Source organism: Myotis lucifugus, unplaced genomic scaffold, assembly GCF_000147115.1.
Source record: "Myotis lucifugus unplaced genomic scaffold, Myoluc2.0 scaffold_1258, whole genome shotgun sequence".
NCBI classification, from domain to species: domain Eukaryota; kingdom Metazoa; phylum Chordata; class Mammalia; order Chiroptera; family Vespertilionidae; genus Myotis; species Myotis lucifugus.
Window position 1 is genome coordinate 9,926 of NW_005872306.1, and position 6,215 is coordinate 16,140.

The 6,215-nt window shown below is 40.5% G+C and overlaps 1 pseudogene; it reads right to left on the reverse strand.

Annotated features, from left to right (window-relative positions):
- Positions 1–3,730: 3,730 nt before the first annotated feature.
- LOC102442133 lies at positions 3,731–5,121 on the reverse strand (annotated as a pseudogene).
- Positions 5,122–6,215: the final 1,094 nt, after the last annotated feature.

The window sequence follows — 6,215 nt, forward strand, 5'->3', positions numbered from 1 at the left end:
GACTTTTCGGTTTTCCATTTGTCTTTCAATCAGTTGATGTGGCACCCATTTTCCTTCCTTTAAAATCTTTCCCATTGCTTGTAAATGATCGGAAATTGTTTGCTGAGCAACGTTTAATCTTTCTGCACTTGAGTTTGACATGCATCTTCATCCAATAATGCTTGTAATTGTTGGTCTTCAAACTTTTTCAGTTGACCTGGACGTTCTTTGTCTTTCACATCAAAATCATCACTTTTAAAGAGTTTAAACCAGTGTTTACAAGTATCTTGAGATGGAGCATGTTCACCACAAGCTTCCCAAAGTATAAAATAACTTTCAGCAGCACTTTTCTTCAAAATAAAGTAATGAATTAAAACTCCTCGCAAATACTCTTTTTTGAAAAATGAAGTTTTGAAGCTTGCTGTCAATACAACAAAATAGCATACATATCAAATTGCATATATATCAACATATGTGTAACTACATTTATTAAAAATAACTCAACTGTTATTAATACCATGTTATCAGAATTATCCTCTTAAAATTATTTTGAGTAATTATTTTAAATACAATGATTTTATATTTATATTATTTTATATCTATACTAGTGGACTGGTACACAAAATTTGTGCACCGGCGGGGGGGGGGGGGTGTCCCTTAGCCCAGCCTGCACCCTCTCCAATCTGGGACCCCTTGGGTTCCCAGCAGTCAGACATCCCTCTCGCATTCCGAGACCACTGGCTCCTAACCGCTCACTTGCCTGCCTGCCTGAACACCCTAACCACTCTGCCTGCTGGCCTGCTCGCTCCCAACTCCCCGCCCCTGCTGACCTGATTGCCCCCAACTGCCCCCCCTGCCGGCCTGCTTACCCCTAACTGCCTCTGCCTCAGCCCCACCACCATGGCTTTTTCCAGAAGGATATCCTGAAGGTCTCCCAGAAGGTACCCCCCGTCTAATTAGCATGTTACCCTTTTATTAGTATAGATTTCTATAGAGACCATTTTTATGTTAAACTCAAACATAGAGACCAGCCTTGAAAACTCCCTGAACAGACAAAACCAGTTGAGATGAAGGAAACTAACTTGCTCTGGTCACTTCTTGCTTCTGTCTCTTGAAATCAAAAGCAAAACTTAAACTGTCCCCCATAATTGATATGAGGTAACCATTAACCCATCCCCTATAATTTAAGTAAAAATATTATAATCAATCACTGTTAAAAATATAGTCCACATGGTGTACTTAATAATCCCTGTGACTATTTTCTAACTACTAATTTGTATGTTTTAATACCTTCACCTTTTATACCCAACTTCCTAACTCCCCTCCTATCTGGAAACCCTCAGTTTGTTCTCTGTATTTATGAGTCTATTTGTGTTTTGTTTGTTAGTTTATATTGTTCCTTAGATTCTACATGTAAGTGAAATCATAAGGTAGATAACTCCAAACATCTTAACAAACTACCCTCCAAAAATCAAACAATTCAATTAAAAAAATGGTCAGAGGACCTAAATAGACACTTTTTTTCTAAAGAGGACATCCAGATGGTCAATAGACATATGAAAAGATGCTCAACATCATTAATCATCAGAGAGATGCAAATTAAAACCACAATGAGAGAGCCTCACACCTGTCAGAATGGCTATAATCAATAAATAAACAAACAAAAAGTATTAAAAAGGATTTTGCTGGGATTACAAATTGGTGCAGCCACTATGAAAAAACAGTTTGGAGGTTCCTCAAAGAATAAAAATCATCTATCTTGGAAATTTTAAAATTTGTAACCTATGTATTAACTAGGGTCATTATGCTGTACATTACTTTCCAATGGCTTATTTTATGACTGAAACTTTGTACCTTTTGATCCCCAGCACATATTTTACCTTCCAACCTCTGTATCTATGAGTTTTGTTGTTGTTTTTGTTTTAGATTCCACATATATATGAGATCAAATGGTATTATTCCTTCTCTATCTGACTTATTTCACCTAGCATAAGGTCTTTAAGGTCCATCCATGTTGACACAAATGTAGTGTCTCATTTTATTTTATTTATTAAAAATATATTTTATTGATTTTTTACAGAGAGAAAGGGAGAGGGATAGAGAGTTAGAAACATTGATGAGAGAGAAACATCGATCAGCTGCCTCCTGCACACTCCCCACTGGGTATGTGCCCGCAACCAAGGTACATGCCCTTGACTGGAATCGAACCTGAGACCCTTGAGTCTGCAGGCCGACGCTCTATCCACTGAGCCAAACCAGTCAGGGCGTGTCTCATTTTAAAAGAGTGAATAAAATATATCTATTTTGCTGCTAATGTGTTTTTGTTGGAATAGTCTTAATAATTTTTTAAATAGTTGGAATGTTCTGTGAATAGTTCCTAACTAACTGTAAAGAACCTAGATAGAATATAGTCATAGACTGTTTCCCTGCTGAGGAAAGGTAAACTTTATTTGCCTCATTGATTTTTCTGTGAGATAAATATTTCTTATTAAACGAGCCAATTTTTAACATTTAGTCTTGAGATTTCATCTTTAAAAATACTTCATTTGAGCATTTTTCTTTTATATGCCTCTTGGCCTTCTATATGTCACTAATCATCTGAGAGATGCAAATCAAAATGACAATGAGGTATCACCTCACACCTGTCAGAATGGCTATCATCAACAAATCAACAAAGGATAAATATTGTCAAGGATGTGGAGAAAAGTGAACCCTCGTACACTGCTAATGGGAATGCAGACTGGTGCAGCCACTGTGGAAAACAGAATTTCCTCAAAAAATTAAAAATGGAACTCCCATTTGACCCAGTCCTCCCAATTCTAGAAATATAGCCTAAGAAACCTGAAACACCAATCAGAAAGGATATATGCACCCCTATGTTTATAGCAGTGTAATCTATAATAGCTAAGATTTGGAAGCAACCCAAGTGCTCATCAGTTGATGAGTAGATAAAAGAAAACACCTGTGCCCTGACCGGTTTGGCTCAGTGGATAGAGCGTCTGCCTGCAGACTCAAGGGTCCCAGGTTCGATTCTGGTCAAGGGCATATACCTTGGTTGTGGGCACATCCCTAGTGGGGGGTGTGCAGGAGGCAGCTGATCGAGGTTTCTCTCTCATCGATGTTTCTAACTCTCTGTCCCTCTCCCTTCCTCTCTGTGGAAAATCAATAAAATATATTTTAAAAAACCCACCTGTGGCACATCTACACAATGGAATACTACACAGTTGTAAAAAAGAAAGAACTTGTACCATTTGCAACAACATGGATGGACCTAGAAAGCATTATGCTAAGCAAAATAAGCCAGTTGGGGAAAGACAAGTATCACATGATCTCACTCATATGTGAAATATAATGAACAACATAAACTGATGAATAAAAATAGATCCAGATACACAGAAGCATTGAACAGACTGTCAAACCTCAGAGAGAAGGCAAGCTAGGATGGGTGGGTGGGAAGAGATCAACCAATGAACTTTTATGCATATATGCATAACCCATGGATAGAGACAATATAGTGGTGAAGGCCTGGGGTGGGGAACATGGGTGGACTAGGAGAGGCCAATGAGGTAAAAAGGGGACATACGTAATACTTTCAACAATAAAGATTTTTTTTCTTTCTCCATGCCTTTACTTTTAAACATGAAAGGAAAATCGTACAGGAATGCATGAAAAAAAGGCAGACATGATCACAGGTAAAAGTGGAGAAAATCTAACCAGAAAGCTTTAATGCCTGTCAGCTGCTGAACCTGAAGTTCTGAGTAAGACATGTTGCAGGGCTGAAAGGAATTAGTATTCCTCTCCTTCTTCCTCACCCTCTCCTTCAACAGAATCCACACCAACTTCCCAACTTCCTCATAATCCTTCTCAAGGGCAGCCATGTCCTCACGGGCCTCAGAAAACTCTCCTTCCTCCATGCCCTCACCCACATACCAGTGGACAAAGCCACGCTTGGTATCAGGTCAAACTTGAGGTCCAGGCGAGCCCAGGCCTCAGCAATAGCTGTGGTGTTGCTCAGCATGCACACAGCTCACTGTACATTGGCCAGGTCTCCACCAGGGGCCACAGTGGGAGGCTGGTAATTAATGCCAATTTTGAAGCCAGTGGGGCACCAGTCCACAAACTGGATGCTGTGCTTGGTCTTGATGGTGGCAATGGCAGCATTGACATCTTTGGGGACGAGGTCACCATGGTACAACAGACAACAAGCCATGTATTTGCCATGGCGAGGATCATATTTCACCATCTGGTTGGCTGGCTCAAAGCATGCACTGGTGATTTCTGCTACAGAAAGCTGTTCATGTAGGCTTTCTCAGCAGAGATGACAGGGCATATGTGGCCAGAGGGAAGTGGATGAGGGGATAGGGCACCAGGTTGGTCTGGAATTCAGTCAGATCAACATTCAGGGCTCCATCAAACCTGAGGTATGCAGTGATGGAGACTACAATCTGGCTTTTAAGGCGATTAAGGTTAGTGTAGGTTGGGCCCTCAATATCGAGGTTTCTAGGACACATGTCATAGATGGCCTCATTGTCAACCATGAAGGCACAATCAGAGTGCTCCAGGGTGGTGTGGGTGGTGAGGATGGAGTTGTAGGGCTCAACTGCAGCTGTGGAGACCTGGGGGGCTGGGTAAATGGAGAACTCCAGCTTGGACTTCTTGCCATAATCGACGGAGAGACGTTCCATCAGCAGGGAGGTGAACCCAGAACCAGTTCCCCCACCAAAGCTGTGGAAAACCAAGAAGCCCCGAAGTCCCGTACACTGGTCCACCAGTTTCCGAATTCGGTCCAGCTGAGGGCAGTGATCTCCTTGCCAATGGTGTAGTGTCCACGGGCATAGTTATTGGCAGCATCTTCCTTGCCTGTGCTCAGCTGCTCAGGGTGGAAGAGCTGGCGGTAGGTACCAGTGCGAACTTCATCAATGACTGTGGGTTCCAGGTCTACAAACACTGCCCTGGGCACATGCTTGCCAGCGCCTGTCTCACTGAAGAAGGTGTTGAAGGAGTCATCTCCCCCACCAATGGCCTTGTCCCTTGGCATCTGGCCATCGGGCTGGATGCCGTGTCCAGGCAGTAGAGCTCCCAGCAGGCATTGCCTATTTGTACACCAGCCTGGCCAACATGGATGGAGATGCACTCATGCATGGCTGCAGGTTTACAAGCACAGGAAACAGGAGTAGACATGGGGTCCCGGTTACTGTTCCCGACAAGCTTAGAGTCGAGGTAAGTAACGCACTCAACAATAAAGATTAAAAAAAAATAGCAACAACTAAAAATAATAAATAAAAATATTTCCTAATGGAATCTTTACACTCTTGAGTTTAAGTTATGCCTCATAGCGATGTATTCTTTATAAACTCTGTACTAGTGAGCACCTTGCATACTTGCCAATTTAGAAGCATTTATGCAAATGTTATTTACAGTATCATGTTCAGGAGTGCAAAATCCACATCTATTTGTTCATTGCATATTGCCAACGAATAGGACACTTTCCAAAGGTACTTTTTGACTTACAGACAATGGAAGAACGCATATCCTGACATGCACTGCCCCTGAGACTCTCTGACTCTCCTTTTCAAGCTTTACTTGAATTGAATTATAAATACTCAAATGTTCAATGTGCTACTGTCAGTGTCTATGCCCAGATGATCTGCTTTTAAGAACTTTATCCTTTGCTTGCACTGACAAAGAAGGAATTGATGCTGAAGGCCTTGACTACAAGACTAACTCCTGGGCAGCTGGAATATATATACACTTGGATATATCATCTGTACAAATTATTAAACCCTAATGTAAAGAAAGAATAGCATGAGGACAAGCTTTTCTATTTGGTCAGCTTATCTTGTAGATGTGGTTCAATGCATAGAATATACTAGTATTGCTGTGTTTCTAAGTTTATTCTTTTTTTCAATCAGTACTGCAATGAGTGCTATTTACAAAGAATCCTTCTGAGTCACTGAGAATATCTATTCTGTGAGTATATATTTTAAGACTAAAGATACAAGAAAATAAAATCTCAACAGGATGAACAGATTCCACTATATTCTCATGGATGTTGATATCCTAATCCATTTCAGCATGGTTAGAAAAATTTATTATTAATTTTAACAGAGTTAAATAGCATTAATTATTTTCTACTGCATTTATGTAAAAGGAACGCCATATCTAATTTAAGATCAAAAGCCAAATGGAACATAGTTTTACCAATATTAAAACAAAGTATCTTAATTATTTTTAGG